Source organism: Chelonoidis abingdonii, chromosome 10 (genome assembly GCF_003597395.2).
Source record: "Chelonoidis abingdonii isolate Lonesome George chromosome 10, CheloAbing_2.0, whole genome shotgun sequence".
NCBI lineage: Eukaryota > Metazoa > Chordata > Testudines > Testudinidae > Chelonoidis > Chelonoidis abingdonii.
The window spans coordinates 12,384,948-12,403,746 of NC_133778.1; the positions used below are offsets into that span (position 1 = coordinate 12,384,948).

The following is an 18,799-nucleotide window of genomic DNA, read 5'->3' on the forward strand; positions in this document are numbered from 1 at the left end:
CCTAAACACTGGTGAATGCCTCGGTGCTCTGCTCATAGGTTACAAAGGCGTGCATGTCTGGCAGCAGAACTAGCTGGTGCTGTACTGGATTGTGTGGGTCAAGCATGATTATGTTAGGGGTGTAAGGAATGCAGCCAGGACACCCACTATGCTCCAGCTATTCCCTAGGCCATACAGGGTATGTCTATACTGCACATTAAGCCTAAGTCTGCGGGATCCAGGCTTATGGACTTAATGTTTCCAAGCATGCACTTAAATGTCCTCACTGCATCGTAAACCTCGGTTTCCAACTGCTGGACCCGTGGCTCACAGACATGCTAACATGTGCATACTGCACTATGCAGACATTCTGACTCAGATCTGCAGCTTGACCTGTGTCCACACTGCAAAATGACAGGGCTTGGACCCAAGTCACAGAGGGAGTTGTGCTCTGACTGACCCCCCAAAAGAGGGTCCTAGGAGCTGGGTCCTGAGTGCCTGCTGACCAAGTTAGACTGATTTGTGTGTGGACGGAAGCAGGCTGGGGCTCAAACATGAATCAGAACCTAGACTTAGTGTGCCATGTGTAGACATACCCACAAGTTCCTTAGAGGCAATACCAGCTGGAGTACAATTAGAGCAGCCCTTAAAACTCCCCTAATCAGCGCCTGGGGCTGAACAAGCCCCTGACACCACCAAGGTTGGACAGATGCAAACCACCCCACCTCTCCCATCTCAGAGCTAGGTACCACACCTTTTAAAAAGTTTGTTTCATTACAGCATTTGGCTGCTTTTTATGTTTAAAAGAAGATACCTTGCTCTAGATTTTAAGTCCAGAACAGACCATGATGATCATCTAACTTGACCTCCTGCATAACACAAAACATTTCACCCTCATACAAGATATAGGTTTGAAGAGAATTCAAACATAATGTATAAAAAATCAGCAGCAAGAGAATCAGAGAAATATTTTATTAAATTATAATGAAAGAAACAGAAGTCCTGCCCTTTTCATTGTGCACCTAAGCAGATGCATACGTTCATTATGAAGCCAAAATAGCAATGTAAACAATTTCTTTAAATCTATTGATGAAAAATATAAAAAAAAACAAAAAAAAATTCCCAAAATCATAGAATCATAGGCTCATATGACTGGAAGAGACCTCAAGAAGTCATCTAGTCCAGTCTCCTGCACTCAAGGCAGGCCTAAGTATTATCTAGATCATTTCTGACAGGTGGCTGTCTAACCTGCTCTTAAAAATCTCCAGTGTCAGAGATTCCACAACATCCCTACGCAACTTATTCAAGTGCTTAATTACCCCGACCATTAGAAATTTTTTCCTAATGTCCAACTTAAACTGCCCTTGCTGCAATTTAAGCCCATTGCTTTTTTTCCTATCCTCAGAGGTTAACAAGAACAATTTTTCTCCCTCCTTCTAACGCCTCTTTATGTATTTGAAAACTGTTATCATGTCCCTTCTCAATCTTCTCCTCTCCAGACTAAACAAGCCCAGTTTTTTTCAATCTTCTCTTACAGGTTGCGTTTTCTAGACCATTAATCATTTTTGTTGCTCTAATCTGGACTCTCTCCAATTCATCCACATCTTTCCTGAAATGTGGTAACCAGAACTAGATACAATACTCTGGTTGATGCCTACTTGGTGCGCAGTAGAGCAGAAGAATGACTTCTTGTGTCTTGCTTACAACACTCCTGCTAATTCATCCCAGAATGATGTTTGCTTTTTTTGCAACAGTGTTACACTGTAGACTCATATTTGGCTTGTAATCCACTATGACCCACAGATCCCTTTCTGCAGTACTCATTAGGCAGTCATTTCCCATTTTGTATGTGTGCAACTGATTGTTCCTTCCTAAGAGGAGTACTTTCCATTTGTCCTTACTGAATTTCATCCTGTTTACTTCAGGTGAGTATTTGCTTCAGGTTGGGGGGCTGTCTGTAAGTGAGGACTGGCCTGCCTCCCAAGCTCTGTGAGAGTGTGAGATCATTTTCCAGGATATGTTGTAGATCGTTGATGATGTTCTGGAGAGGTTTTAGCTGGAGGCTGTATGTGATGATGGCCAGTGGTGTTCTGTTATTTTCCTTGTTGGGCCTGTCCTGTAGTAGGTGACTGCTGGGTACCCGTCTCGCTCTATCAATCTGTTTCCTCACTCCCCAGGTATTTTAGTTTTAAGAATGCTTGATAAAGATCTTGTAGGTGTTTGTCTCTGTATGAAAGATTGGAGCAAATTTGGCTGTATCTTAGGGCTTGGCTGTAGACGCTGGATCGTGTGATGTGTCCTGGATGGAAACTGGAGGCATGCAGGTAAGTATAGCAGTCAGTAGGTTTCTGGTATAGGATGGTATTTATCTGACCATCACTTATGTGCACTGTAGTGTCCAGGAAGTGGATCTCTTGTGTGGACTGGTCCAGGCTGAGGTTGATGGTGGGGTGGAAATTGTTGAAATCCAGGTGGAATTCTTCAAGGGCCTCCTTCCCGTGGGTCCACATGATGAAGATGTCATCAATGTAGCACACGTAGAGAAGGGGCGCTAGGGGATGAGAGTTGAGGAAGTGTTGCTCTAAGTTAGCGATAAAAATGTTGCCATACTGTGGGGCCATGTGGGCAGGGCCGGCTCTAGCCATTTTGCTGCCCCCAAGCACGGCGCCACGCCACGGGGAGCGCTCTGCCGCTCGCCACTCCCGCGGCTCCGGTGAATCTCCCACAGGCGTGCCCGCAGTATGCCTCCACCGGAAGCCGCAACGGGACCAGCAGACCCTCTGCAGGCACACTTGCGGGAGGTCCACTGGAGCCGCCTGCCGCCCTCCCGCTTGGCGCGCTGGGGCCTGGAGCTGGCCCTGCATGTGGGTAACCATAGCAGTGCACTGACTTGAAGGTTTAAGTTGCCCCCAAATATGAAATGGTTCTGGGTGAGAATAAAGTCACAAAGCTCAGCCACCAGATGTGCCGTGGCCTCATCAGGGATACTGCAACTACACATCACACCAAAGAAACACTAACCCAGGAACCAATCCCTGTAACAAACCTTGTTGTCTACTCTGTCCCCATATCTACTCTAGCGACACCATCAGAGGACCCAACCACATCAGCCACGGCATCAAGGACTCATTCACTTGCACAGCTACTAACGTTATATATGCCATCATGTGTCAGCAATGCCCCTCTGCCATGTACATTGGCCAAACTGGACAGTCTCTACATAAAAGAATAAATGGACACAAATCAGACATCAGGAATGGTAACATACAAGTACCAGTAGGAAAACACTTCAATCTTTCTGGACATTGTATAACAGATTTTAAAGTAGCCATACTTCAACAAAAAACTTCAGAAACAGATTTCAAAGAGAAACTGCAGAACTAAAATTCATTTGAAAATTTAACACCATTAATTTGGGCTTGAATAGGAACTGGAAGTGGCTGGCTCACTACAAAAGCAACTTTGCCTCTCCTGGAATTGACATTGTTTCATCAATTACTGGGAGTGGACCACATCTACCCTGATTGAATTGGCCCTGCCAACACTTGTGAGTTAACTCCTTTCATGTGTTAGTATAATAATGCTGGCATCTGTAATTTTCATTCCATACATCTGAAGAAGTGGGCTTATGCCCAAATAAATATGTTAGTCTTTAAGGTGCCACCGGACTCCTTGTGGTTTTTGTGGATACAGACTAACACGGCTACCCCCTGAAACTTTATAAGTGTACTCTCTATCCCATTATCTAAATAACTGATGAAGATACTAAACAGAACTAGACCCAAAACTGACCTCTGCAGCACCTGACTTGATATGCCCTTCCAGCTTGATTGTGAACCACTGATAACTACTCTCTGGGAACAGTTTTCCAATCAGCAATGCACGCACCTTATAGTAACCCCATCTAGACTGTATTTCCCTATTTTGTTTATGAGAAGGTGATGCAAGACAGTATCAAAAGCCTTACTAAAATCAAGATATACCACATCTACCACTTTCCCCCTATCCACAAGACTTGTTACCCTGTGAAAGAACATTATTAGATTGATTTGACATAATTTGTTCTTAAAAAATCCAAGCTGACTGCTACTTAGCACCTTATTTTCTTATAGGTGTTTGCAAACTGATTGCTTAATTATCTGCTCCATTATCTTTCTGGGTACTGAAGTTAAACTGACTTGTCTGTAATTCCCTGGATTGTCCTTATTTTCCTTTTTATTGACTGGCACTACATTTGCCCTTTTCCAGAACTCTGGAATCTCTTCAGTTTTCCATGACTTTTGGAAGATAATTGCTAATGGTTTAGATATCTGCTCTGTCAGCTCCTTGAGTATTCTAGGATGCATTTCATCAGGCCCTGGTGACTTCAAGACATCTAACTTGTCTTATCAATTTTTAACTTGTTCTTTCCCTGTTTTAGCCTCTTATCCTCCCTCATTTTCACTGGCATTTGCTATGTTAGACGTAAAGTTGCTGCTAACTTTTTTGACGAAAATTGAAACAAAAAAGTAATTTAGCACTTCTGCCATTTCCACATTTTCTTTTATTGCATTTCCCCCGTCACTGAGTAACAGGCCTATACTATCATTGGTCTTCTTTCTTCTAATGTATTTGCAGAATGTTTTCTTGCTACCCTTTATGTCTCTAGCTAGTTTAATCTCATTTTGTGCCTTGGCCTTTCTAATTTTTCCCTAAATACTTGTTTATATAAATCTTTTGTAATTTGACTTAGTTTCTGACTTTTTTTAGGACTCATTTGAGTTTCAGATCATTGAAGATCTCTTGGTTAAGCCAGGGTAGTCTCCTGTCGTACTCGCTGTCTTTCCTATTCAGTCTGATTATTAAGAGCACAAGCCACTAGGTCTCTGAAAAATTGCCAACTCTCATGAACTGTTTTTCCGCTTACACTTGCTTCCCATGGGATCTTACCTACCAATTACCTGAGTTTGCTAAAGTCTGCCTTCTTGAAATCCATTATCTTTATTGTGCTCTTTTCCTTCCTACGATTCCTTAGCATCATGAAATCTACCATTTCATGGTCACTTTTACCCAAGCTGCCGTTCACCTTCAAATTCTTAATCAGTTGCTCCTATTTCTCAAAATCAAATCTAGAACCTCTTCTCTAGTAGCTTTGTCCACCTTCTGAAATAAAAATTTGTCACAAATACATCCCAAGAACTTGCTGGATAATCTGTGCCTTGCTGTGTTATCTTTCCTAAAAGATGTTTGGGTAGTTGAGGTCTCCCATCACCACCAAGTCCTGGGCTTTGGATGATTTTGTTAGATGTTTAAAAAAAAACAACCCTTCATCCACCTTTTCTTCCTGGGTCGGTGATCTGTAGTAGACCCCTACCATGAAATCACTCTTTTTTTTAACCCCTTTATCCTTACCCAGAGACTTTCAACAAGTCTGTCTCCTACTTCCAGCTCAACTTCAGTCTAAGTGTCTACATGTTTGATATAAGGAAATACCTTCTCTCTTATTTCCTTGTGCATGTTTAAAGTACAGTTTTCACAACCCCATAAGTCAGTCAGTCAAATCAAAAGAAGTTTTCTCTGGCATTGTTAAAGGCACTTCTCTTCGTTGTGGGACTATTACCCTGTCTAATTTCAATTTTTTCCAGTTTGCTGCTAGTGCTATTTAAATTTATGCCACACATAGATCAAATGTTACACATACACACAGAGAGAATGTATTACAAATAAAACATTTAATCATTCAGGTCTTATGTTTTTTTTAGTTTAAGCAAAAATGATTCTGCCATTTTGAAATGAAGAGACTAAAATAACACTTTCCCCTCATTTTTTAAAGGGTTAGATTTTGGCCTTCCATTGAAATAATTGTTTTTTATTGTGTCACCTATCATCTGATAGCAGCCACAGCAACTGAACGCTGTGAAGAATGTGGGAATTATCTGTACTAGGTATAGACATAGATTACACCCATAAAAATTATCTCTCTGGGTTTGGGGGTTATTGTATGACTGGCTAAAAGGTAGTTAATATTGAATCCTCAGAAACCCACAGACTCTGGTTATAGGCAGAATTCAATTCCCTGGAGCTCAAAGGGACAATACCAACAATCTACTGTGGGAAGAATAACTCCACTACCCTCTGGAGAAACATATAAACTTGTTTGTTCAGGTTCAGAAGCTCTGCTCCAAACCCCAGGAGATCTTCAGGCAGAACTCTGAACAAGACAACCTGCAACTTTAAGGGGAGAGAGACATTGACTGATAAAGGCTGCAGGAGTGCACTCTATCTCACCCATCCCAATGCTATGACTCTATCTAAAATTGGCTAGGAAAAAAATCAAAGTTTAGATAAGATAGTATGTGTTTCAGCTTTTGTTATTTTATCCCTTGTCTCTCAATTTGTCTCCCATTAATAAATAAATCATACTTGTTTTGAAAAGCTGTCCTAAGTCACTGCAATTTCATACTAGTCATAAGCTTCCAGACAGAATTCTGAAGCAGGGTCCGAATTCAGTTGGACCTGAAAAGGTAATATGCTTCTGGGAACTGAAGTGCTGTAACCTGGTGATCCAGTCTAAAAGTGGGCTGAACTGGACATTCTGCCTGGAGAGAAGGGCGGGCACAGACTGGTGGCTCGTAAAAGGAGCTCATGGGAGTGAATGAAGGGGGGCAGGAGGGGGCAAGGTACAATGCACACTGGGAACAGTAACAACTACATACAATGTTTCATAGACATGATGGGTTGAATCCTGGCCCCTCTGAAGTCAATACTAAAACTCCCATTGACTTTAATAGGTCCAAGATTTAAACCAATTTAACTACATACACACAGAGATGTGGCAGCACTTGATTCTGAGGCACAGCTTTTATCAACAAGCAATTACAAGTTTAGAACAAATGTCTCAAGAGACATTAAAAAGCATTTATCTATATATATGACATCCTCCAAGTAGGTTAAGCGAGTTTTAGATTATTTACCATTAATATACCATGGGAATCTGGCCAGGCACATGAAATTGATTTTGAGAAGAAGGAGAGAACCTTGTCTGATGAACTTATAGAAGATGAACATACTGCAAAGAGGAAATGAAGGCACTCCTGGGCTGGGTTCTAATCTCTGGTGCATGGCAAACATTTAAAATAGTTCAGAAATTCTGCTTCTAAACCTCCACACTCAGGGCTACACAGTCCCATCGGATCTGCACTGCAGAACATGAAATTTCATCAGACAGTCAAGAGGCTGACAGCAGCTGCAGCACTTAGCTGAGGACCACACTGCATGCTACCACCCAGCAAAATGAATGGTCATCTCCATAACTCTATGGTGGGGCTTGCCAAAAGACATGCAAGCAGCACAGAACACTACAGGACTGATCTAAAGCCACTGAAGTTGGGTCAAAGACTCACACTGGACTTTGGATCAGGCTCTAAAATATATGCCATCAGAAAAAAAAGAAGAAGGGAAAAGCTGAGTACAAATCAATGATTTTATTGGGCTTTTCAGCCCTGAAGGAGTGCAGTAATTTATTGGCAGTCTAGTTACAAGGTTTTCTATTCATGTAATTTTTATCCATTTTTTAAAAGAACAGTTGTATTTTGACTAGTAGAAGAATAATAATTTATTTTAAGACACTGAATTAATGTAGATTTGAGTGCCTTGCAGTTATTTGTATGTTGCGGTAGTGCCCCGAAAATGACAGATGGTATCTAAAAAGAGTCCATTTTCCAAAGAGCACATTTATGTTTCTGAGACAGGGATTTAAAAAAAAAAAAAGAGGGTCAAAGGGTCAGACAAAAGCTTCACTGTTTACAAAAGGAGGAGATATTGGAAGCTGCAGGAATATTCAGAGATCAAAATGATCCCAGTGATTTATAAGCCCAATATTCATCTTCTGTAGCTAAATGCGACTCTGATCTACATAGGCTGGTGGAAGAACAGCATCTTCCTGGGAAAAAGTTCGATCCATGGGAGGCGCCTGGACTACAAGTGGCATCTTCACAATCCCAGGACCCTGCTGACACCAAAACCTACTTTACCTAATTGAACTTCAGACTTTCTGGTGTGAAGACCTTTCCACTGTTCAATTGGGACCCTCCTTGACCCCTTGGGCACCACCAAAGAGCATGGGGAACCCCTGAGCCACAGTGATTCTATAGTATCAGATGGACTAGGTGCCCTGATGGGAAAGAAGAGGACCAAACATCTGGTGGTAATAGCTATGAACAACTTCTTAATATTCAATTAAAATATGCTAATTTGAAAGTCCAGGTGACCATCTTAAAATCTGATCATCCAAATATAACTAGTATTGGGGGTAACATCCTTTAAATGGAGTGTCATCTTCAGCATGTGTATATGCCAATCCAATTTTCATATCCTTATCACAAAATGCTATTCTAACTCCTTGACTATCTGTTTTAAAAATATAGCATTAAAAATGATAAAAAAAAAAACATACTGACTTCACAGAGCCTCCTGTTTTTTCTAGCAAACGTATACAGACAGGCAATGCTAAACATAAATCAAGAGAGGAAAGATGGTCTTAAGCTTAAGGCACTGATCTGGGACTCAGGGCAGTTGTATTTAATTCCAGATTTTCCAATAGACTCTGTGCCCCTAGGAAAGTAATTCAGCCTCCTTGTGTTTCAGTTCCCCATCTGTAAAATGGGGATATTACTGTTTTTCTCCCACCCTTTGTCTGGCTTGACTATTTACAGTTTAAGTTCTTTGGGGTAGGGACTCTTAAAAATATATGTACAGTACCTTGCACATGTGCCCTGATCTTCATTTGGGATGCTACGTATTATCACAATACTGCTAACTAATAATGGAAACTGAAATAATCCATAAAAACACAATAAATATGAAAACACAGTATATTTGTACTCAACAGTAAGGACATCATGTTCAGACGACTTATCAAGAAAATTTTGAGCAGAAGAGGAATTCAAAGATATATTTAAATGCCCCACTTGTAGAATGAATGCACTGGGCAAATCAGCTATTAGAAAAAAATTGAAAGGGTGTGCTTATTTGATTACAATCCTAAAAGCACTACCAAACAGCACAGTTCCATCAGTGAAATAAAATTGCATACACAAAAAATACAAGTACAGTCACCTCGTTCATTTTTCATCCGCTGAGACTGTCAAGTCACTGTTCCGTGCAGATACCTACTTTAATTCTGCACTAAGAATTCTTTGCACATACACTATGAGAAATGAAGCATGAATGCACTGGTGGAAACAATTAACGTAACTTTCCTAACTCAGTCTTTAAAACTTGAGACATTTCACAGAAAGAAGCTGAAAATCTTTGTCATTTAATAGCGGAAAAATCATCCTGGGTTGATTACCATAACCAAACAGAATTTCACCTGAAAGTAAGGAGAACTCTGCTAAAGCAAATAATCTGACCAATATTAATTCCTTTTGCTGCAAGAAATGTTGATTTTTTGTTTTCAGATCTGATATTTAAAGTAGCATGTGAACCCTGATACTGTAACACTAGCAGAAATAACCTTGCAAATTCAATGGACTGCATATTTAAACTTTCAGTGTTCTAGCCCCAGTGAAGTACTGACAAGCTTCTGAGGAGTATGTGGGAAACTCCTATGCTTTCTGCTGCAAGCCATGAATGAATAAAAGTGCTTCCACCTGGTCATCTCCGGTGACAACTAGACCTCCAACTATCACCTGTTAAAACCTTGACATTTGTTGCAGGCTAGAGAGCTGCTGAGTGACTACTGTTGAAAATAGAGAGCTTAGTCGATCAGATACAAAAGTGAGGATGGAGAAAGGTCTCCCAGGGAAAGCGTCTTTTTGTTCCTTTGACCTAGGCAACACAAAGCTTTACCTGAAACATTGTATTATGAAAGAAGAAAGAAACTAATAGAAGCAGTATAAGAAAAAGAAATGAGAAAATTATTAATATTGTTTAGGAACAACTAAGTGCACATTTTCTCTAGTCAGGATTTGGCAGAAGCTGGGTCAGATATTTGATCTTTTCTGGGCTTTTGAATTTTGTTCTGCACATACCGGAAAGTCTATCTAGAAAACCAGGGAAATGAATAAAGTCCCAGGCTAGAATATTCAAGTCCCGCAACTGTGACATCACAGTATTCCAGGATATTTCAACCAATAGTGTAGCTCTTCTTTCTGGCAGGCTAAACAAAACTGCTCTTATAAAGTGTAGTGTTAGCCAATCTACAATGTGTCCTGTATCTCAGGTTCTCCTTATTATTCAAATGTCAGACCAGACACAGACCCTTGAGAGCATAAGCTGGTGCCTGAAAAAACAATGCTGTATGTCCCCTGTGTGTGTCTATACCCAGACCTGGAAATCTCATCATATTCTGAACAAGTATAGCATGTCTTTCTATGTCCACAAAGGGCATTTTTCTTTTTGTAAGCAATGACCACCCACTCTCTACTCCTCATGGCACGCCCTCCTTGATGTTAGTAAAGGCTTTAATGCTGTGGACCACTTTATGGTATCTTGCCTTGTCACACCTAGCTATACAGGATGCAAACATTTTTAGTTTCCTTCTGTCACGGTTCTGCTCTTACCCAATTGCTATGCTTCTGGTGGTGACTCCACATTGCAATAATACCCTTACGCATTCCCAAGTACAAAGTCAATGTTGATTTTTTTCTGCTCTGCTTCTTTTACCATTCAAAAAACCAATTCTAAATCATAACACTCTCTCCTTACCCTTTCCCCATTCACAATCCATGCTCTTCCCCCCTCCCTCCAACTCTAAGTTCCTAGTGGTTCTGCCACACTTTACTCATCACTCATAATCCCTGTAGTCTCTGCCCTTCTCCTCCTCCCTTTATGTTCTCACCCAGCTATAGCACATCTGCCAGTGACTGGGAAATGAGACCACCATTGTTATTTGCTACTGTCCTGTTTCTGTGTAGGTGTTGCTTCCATGTATGCTTACTCCAGGGTTGAACATAGTGGGAGCAGCAAGCAGGCAGATCAACTGGTAGGCACCTTCAAAGGGCCTGCTGGCATTATTTGTTCCATCTCCAACAGCAAAGGGAGCTTCATGGAATGATGTTGGGAGTGGTTTGAACCATTCCTCTCTCTCCTGTGGGTCTTCTACTCAACCCTGTTGCAGCTTCTGGTGCTTTCCCCTGCTCGTTTGGTGCCAGCAAGTGAATCAGACAGGTGAAGGGAGGACCATGGAGTGTCATTCTTCTGCTTGAGGAAATGGTACCCCTGGAAAATCCCTTTTGGATTTGGATCTATGTCTGTGGTTTTTCCTTCATTCCAACGCCTCTAATCAATGGAATCAAACAGGACAGAGTGCTTGCTGTCACAGCCCCAAGGAACCCCTCCCTCAGAGGGTCCCACAGGGAGGCAGATCAGCCTTCTATGTTGCTAACACTGGTGCAGGCATTGCAAAGCATGTTGGGAAGAGTCAAAGGTGTGGAGTGAAAGATTCTTTTGCAGGTTGCAAGAGACCAAAGAGGGAGAAAGAGAGCAGAGAATGGGCTAACTCAGTCCAAAAATAAGATGCTGACTCCAGCTCAAGGCTGCAGCACGCATCTGACTCTCAGCTGCCAGCCAAGAAAGATGGGGGCCTATTCCACCCAACCAGCCATGAGAAAGGAGGACTCAGCTGAACAGGATTGCAGAGGCTGCAAAAACAAGCGAGACAGTGAAGGCAAGCGCGGGACCGGGGGATGATAACCATTTTGCGTCCCCGAGGTTGGTGTGTTTTGAGAAAGCTAAAAAAGCCATGGAAAGCTAGTTTAAACTGGTACAAAAAGCACCAGGAACAGAAGTCCCTAAACAAGTCGCCCCAAAGGACCCCAGGACTTAAAACCCTCTCAAGAGCTGAAGCAAGTCAGAGATCAACAGCGGACCCTGGACAATCCATGCATGGGACAAGAACTCCTGTCCACCCTTCCCCCTCTTCTTACATTACACTCAGGCTTGGGCAGCTTCGGGTAGTGCGGGTGTGAGTATGAAAGTGAGTTAGGGCTTGGGGCACTAACACTTTCTTCCTTTCTCCACTGTTATTTTATTATTTTATTACTAACGCTTTAAAACTCAGTCACTTAGGCCTGGTCTACACTATGATTTTAGGTCGAATTTAGCAGCGTTACCTCAATTTAAGCCTGGACCCGGCCACACGATGAAGCTCTTTTTTTTTTGACTGAAAGGGTTCTTTAAATCATTTTCTTTATTCCACCTCTGACAAGGGGATTAGTACTGAAATCAGCCTTGCTGGGTCGAATTTGGAATAGTGCGGACGCAATTTGACGGTATTGGCCTCCGGGAGCTATCCTAGAGTGCTCCACTGTGATCGCTCTGAACAGCGCTCTCAACTCAGATGCACTGACAGGTAGATAGGAAAAGGCCCACAAACTTTTGAATCTCATTTCCTGTTTGGCCAGTGTGGCAAGGTGCAGGTGAGTGCAGATCTCATCAGCAGAGGTGACCATGATGGAGTCCCAGGATCACAAAAGAGCTCCAGCATGGACCGAACAGGAGGTATGGGCTCTCCTCGCCCTATGGGGAGCTGAATCCATGCTAGCTGAACTCTGTTCCAGTAAATGAAATTTACAAAACATTAGAAAAAGTCTCCAAGGGCATGAAGGACAGAGGTCATAACAGGGACGCAAAGCAGTGCTGCGTGAAAATTAAGGAGCTATGGCAAGGCTACCAAAAAAACAGAGAGGCAACCAGCCACCCCGGATCAGAGCCTCAAACATGCTGATTCTATGATGAGCTGCATGCCATGCTAGGGGGTGCAGCCACCACTACCCCAATCCTGTGCTTTGACTCCATGAATGGAGAATCACGCAACACAGAAGCGGGTTTTGGGGACAAGGAAGATGATGATGAAGAGACTGAAGATAGCTAACAGCAAGGAAGCAGAGAAACCAGTTTCCCCAACAGCAAAGATATGTTTCTCATCCTGGACCTGGAGCCAGTAACCCCTGAACCCACCCCAAGCATGCTCCCGGATCCTGAAGGTGGAGTGTACCTGGTGAGTGTACCTTTGTAAATATTACACATGGTTTAAAAGCAAGAGTGTTTAATGATTAATTTGCCCTGGCATTCCCGGACAGTACAGCTATTGGAAAAGTCTGTTAACATGTATAGGAATGGAACGGAAATCCTCCAGGGACATCTCCGTAAAGTTCTCCTGGATGTACTCCCAAAACCTTTGCAAAAGGTTTCTGGGGAGGGTGGCCTTATTCCGTCTGCCATGGTAGGACACTTTACCATACCAGGCCAGTAGCACGTAGTCTGGAATCATTGCATAACAAAGCATGGCAGCGTATGGTCCCAGTGTTTGCTGGCATTCAAACAACGTCTGTTCTTTATCTCACTGTGCTATCCTCAGGAGAGTGATATCATTCATGGTCACCTGGTTGAAATAGGGTGCTTTTATTAAGTGGACATTCAGAGGTTCCCATTCCTACTCGCTTGTTTGGCTGTGGCTGAACAGAAATGTTCCCTCTGTTAGCCATGTGGTGGGGGGAGCGGGGAAGCATGAGTGATCTCTTGCACCAAACTGGCAGACCCTCAACACAAGAGGCAAAATGAGACCTTGTAACGAAAGCACATGTGCTGTGTAATGTGAACAGCAAGGTTTAACGTGAAAGAGTATACCCATTGCTCCCTAAAATGTGCCTTTTTAACTACCACTTTCCCTTTTCCTCCACCAGCTACAAATATTTCTACTTCGCAGAGGCTAGCAAAGATTAGAAGGTGAAAAAAACGCACTCAGGATGAAATGTTCTCTGAGCTCCTGCTGTCCTCCCACACTGACAGAGCACAGCAAAATGCGTGGAGACAGAAAATGTCAGAATGCAGGAAAGCACAATATGAACATGAGGAGAGATGGCAGGCTGGAGAGTGTACGTGGTAGGCTAAAGAGAGTAAGTGGTGGGTTGAAGCTGATAGGTGGCATCAGCTTGCTGACAGAAGGCAAGAGTCGATGCTCAGGCTGCTGGAAGATCAAACTCATCCTCCAGCGTATGGTTGAGCTGCAGGAAAGGCACTACAGCCCTATGTAACCAACAGCCCTCCTCCCCAAGTTGCATTGCCTTCTCACCTAGATGCCCAGGAATGCAGTGGGAAGGGGCCTCCGGCCACCCAGCCACTCCACCCCAGAGGATTGCCCAAGCAACAGAAGGCTGGCCTTCAATAAATTTTAAAATGCAGTGTGTCCTTGTCCTTCCCTCCTCCCCCACCCCACCCAGTGCTTCTATCCTCCCCCACCCCTCCTGGGCTACCTTGGCAGTTATCCCGCTATTTGTGTGATGAATTAATAAAGAATGCATGAATGTGAAGCAACAATGACTTTATTGCCTCTGCAAGTGGTGATCGAAGTGGGGAGGGGAGGTTGTCTAGGTTACAGGGAAGTAGAGTGAACCAAGGGCGGGTGGGGTTCATCAAGGAAAAACAAACAGAACTTTCACACCGTAGCCTGGCCAGTCATGAAACTGATTTTCAAAGCTTCTCTGATGCGCATCGCGCTCTCCTGTACTCTTCTAACCGCCCTGGTGTCTGGCTGCGCGTAATCAGTGGCCAGGCGATTTTCCTCACCTCCCACCTCACCATAAATGTCTCCCCCTTACTCTCACAGATATTGTGGAGCGCACAGCAAGCAGTAATAACAATGGGAATATTGGTTTTGCTGAGGTCTATCCAAGTCAGTAAACTGCGCCAGCGTGCTTTTAAATGTCCAAATGCACATTCTACCACCGTTCTGCACTTGCTCAGCCTATAGATGAACAACTCCTGACTACTGTCCAGGCTGCCTGTGTATGGCTTCATGAGCCATGGCATTAAGGGGTAGGCTGGGTCCCCAAGGATAACTATAGGCATTTCAACATCCCCAATAGTTAATTTCTGGTCTGGGAAGAAAGTCCCTTCCTGCAGCTTTTGAAACAGACCAGAGTTCCTGAAGATGCAAGTGTCATGTACCTTTCCCGGCCATCCCACGCTGATGTTGGTGAAACGTCCCTTGTGATCCACCAGTGCTTGCAGCAGCATTGAAAAGTAACCCTTGCTGTTTATATACTCGCTGGTTTGGTTCTCCGGTGCCAAGATAGGGATATGGTTCCGTCTATCGCCTCACCACAGTTAGGGAATCCCTTTGCAGCAAAGCTATTCACTGTGACCTGCACATTTCCCAGAGTCAATACCCTTGATATCAGCAGCTCTTTGATTGTGTTGGTTACTTGGATCACAGCAGCCCCCACTAGTAGATTTGTCCACTCCAAATTGATGCCTGACTGACCGGTAGCTATCTGGTGTTGCAAGCTTCCACAGGGCTATCGCCACTCGCTTTTCAACTGTGAGGGCTGCTCTCATCTTGGTATTCTGGCGCTTCAGGGTAGGGGAAAGGAAATCACAAAGTTCCATGAAAGTGCCCTTATGCATGCGAAAGTTTCGCAGCCACCGGGAATCGTCCCACACCTGCAACACTATGCGGTCCCACCAGTCTGTGCTTGTTTCCCAGGCCCACAATCGGCATTCCACAGCATGAACCTGCCCCATTAACACCATGATGTGCACACTGCTGGGGCCCATACTTTGTGAGAAGTCTATATCCATGTCTATGTCCTCATCACTCTCGTCACCGCATTGCCGTTGCCTCCTCACCCGGTTTTGCTTTGGCAGGTTCTGGTTCTGCATATACTCCAGGATAATGTGCATGGTGTTTACAGTGCTCATAATTGTTGTGGTGATCTGAGCAGGCTCCATGATCCCAGTGCTATGGCATCTGGGCTGAAAAAAGGTATGAAACAATTGTCTGCTCTGACGGAGGGAAGGGCGACTGACGACATGGCTTACGGGGAATTAAAATCCACAAAAGGGGTGGCTTTGCATCAAGGAGAAACACAAACAGCTATCACACAGAATAGCTCCTTCAAGGATTGAACTGAAAACCCTGGGTTTACTAGGCTGTTGATTTCATGGAGGGAGGGAGGAAGCTAATGAATACAACACAAATCGGGTCTATTTCTTGTTTTGATCCACTCCATCTATCACTTACATCTTCAGGCGGCAGCAGAGGTGCAGTTCTACTGCTAGCCATCGTCATCTCCTGGTTGCTCAGCAGAAGATGGGAATGACCTGGCTGAGTCACTCCCATGTCTGCCCAGGTGCCCCTGACTGACCTCACTGAGGTCGGCTAAAAGAGCACCCAGGAGTATGACGATGATGACTACCAGTCGTAACACACCATCTGCTGCCAAAAGGCAATGAGCTGCTGCTGCGTAGCAATGCAGTCCCATGTCTGCCAGCACCTAGGAGACTTAGGGTGACAGTCAGCTGTGCAGGCTCCATGTTTGCTGTGGTATGGCGTCTGCACAGGTAACCCAGGAAAAAAGGCGTGAAACGATTGTCTGCTGTTGCTTTCACAAAGAGAGGGGGGACCTGACGACATGTACCCTGAATCACCCACAACATTGTTTTTGCCCCATCAAGCACTGGGATCTCAACTCAGAATTCCAATGGGCAGCGGAGACTGCAGGAACTGTGGGATAGCTATCCACAGCTACCCACAGTGCAACGCTCCAGAAGTCGACGCTAGCCTCGGTACTGTGGACGCAGTCCGCCGACTTAATGCACTTAGAGCATTTTTTGTGAGGACACACACAATCGACTCTATAAACGATTTCTGAAAAAACGACTTCTAGAAATTCAACCTAATTTCATAGTGTAGACCTACCCTTAGTGTGCTCCATCATCTCCTCCCCTAACAATCCTGTGGCCCCAGACTAATCACCTGATGTCTCAGGCAAATTGGTAACAGAAATCTGTCACATTGCAAGTTCTTGCATTCTCTGTTATTCTTTATTCTTGTCTGCTACCTCTAACCTTAGCTAGCACATTTATGCAGAGAAGACTGAGCTGTACATGTCTTTCAATATTTTTAAGGCACACAGATACCACAGTCATATGCACAATTTAAGAAATGACATGGATAGTCAGATTTAATGACTCCTCTTTATTGTTCCTCTTGGTCTGTCTTAAGTTAGAAAGCTTTATGTTTCTTCTCCCTCAACTAAATATCTCAAATATAGCAGCTCTTGTGCAATCCTCAAACACGGCTCACCTCTTCTTCTTGACCCAGGTCTCCTTTTTGCTTCCCCTATCTCTTAACCTTGACATAGTCAGGAAGTTACCTTCTGTACCCACACCTACAAATTTGCTGAAATGAGCGTCATGATTTCATTTCTTCTGACTTTGATTATTTCAGCTCCTTCATCTATGGCAACTCAAAGTCCCAGCTCTCCATACTCCAGCAGGTGTAGAACTTGTAATTGCTCACTTTCATTCACACAAAATAAAATCCACTGGCTCCCCACTCATTTCTAAATTAAGTTGCAAATTGCCCTCCATTTATTTAGAACTTCCTAAAGACCTTCTCCTCTTACTTGCAGACCTTAGCTGTTTTTACCCTCTTTTTCCCTTTCAATCACCTAGCACTGGCCTTTTCTCTGTCCCTTTACACCCACATATCATGACAGATGCAATACTTTGCACTTCCTGCCATGCAGAACAGAAGTCATCCTACTCTCCAGCTTTTTACCCACTCCATTTTATATCAAATCTCAGCAGAAATGATCTCTCTTCTTCCTATCATTTTCTCTCACTTTCTTTCTTTTCATTATTACTTTGTAACTGTGTGATACATTAGACAAAGTAAAGCTGTATTGCATTTTTGTATTAAGACCATTTGTATATCATTATCATATTTCATATCTGTTACATTTATGAATTTCTGTCTTCTTTGGTGCAGGATTTCCCATTCTAATTAATTGTGTGGGTGACAAGAATGTGCTTGCCTATCCTTCATCTTACTATTACTATCAAAATTGCTTTACATTTTGCTGTGGAATGCCTGAAGTACCCATGATATTTTGTTTAGAATCATTAGGAATCAATCTTCCCTGCACTGGGGAGAGGAATATTTCCAGAATTGCTGTTAAACTGTGTGTGTATTTTTCCCCCACAATATTAAAAAACAAATACATATTTGTCCTTTTCCTACTGCTGAAAAAGCTGACAGGAGTTCTACACTGCTGATGAGTTTCAATCAAGAGAAAATCATTAGCCCAGATTTAGATTTTTCTCTTGTTTCTTTTTCTATAGCTAGGGAACCATTATTCCAGCTGATTAAGCTACATTATAATACAATGGTACCCATGCAGTATGTATTATTGTGGATGCTCAATCAGATTTTTGAGGTTATATATTCTATTCTGTGTAGATGATATGCCAGAATCATAGAATACCCAGGAGATTCCCTCCAAGGAGAGTGTGTATCTTGGCTAGGGAACACTTGTACATATAAATAAGGAAATAGAAAGTATGAGGGATGGAGGCTCCTGAGTGGTAAGTGCACTCACGTTAAACAGACTAGTTTACAAGTTGGACACAATTTCCCATTTTCAGTTGTTACTTCCATTAATCTTTAGAAATCTCAAATTTAGGGAGATTCCATTAAAAAGTGAGTATTTGCCACATGGTGGAATTGGAAATAACCCTTTTTTCTTATTCAAAATAAATGTACAGCTATGTTAACCATTGCTAAGAGGTTGACTTTTTAATGGCAATCAATGGAGCAAGCAATGGGTATAACCAATACCATCCTGCAAGGTTTGGCAACAAACTTAGTAATGGAAACATGAAACATTGTTGTGTGGCACACTATTTCAATATTTTGCACGCAAAGGGAAGATGGTGAGCTCTGGCAGTGCACAGTTAAAGTAGTTTAGATGCCTCATTTGAAATGTATTATCTTAACTCTGCAGTTCCTAGGTTTCTAACATTAGGATTTTGGATTTTTTAAAATCTAACA

General features: G+C 42.9%; 1 protein-coding gene and 1 pseudogene across 1 annotated transcript in view; one reads left to right on the forward strand and one right to left on the reverse strand.

The window, feature by feature from the left end:
• SPAG16 (sperm associated antigen 16) overlaps positions 1 to 18,799 on the reverse strand; it is an 868,104-nt gene that overhangs the window by 762,845 nt on the left and 86,460 nt on the right. The window lies entirely within an intron of this gene.
• LOC142047351 (uncharacterized) lies at positions 12,328 to 14,502 on the forward strand (annotated as a pseudogene).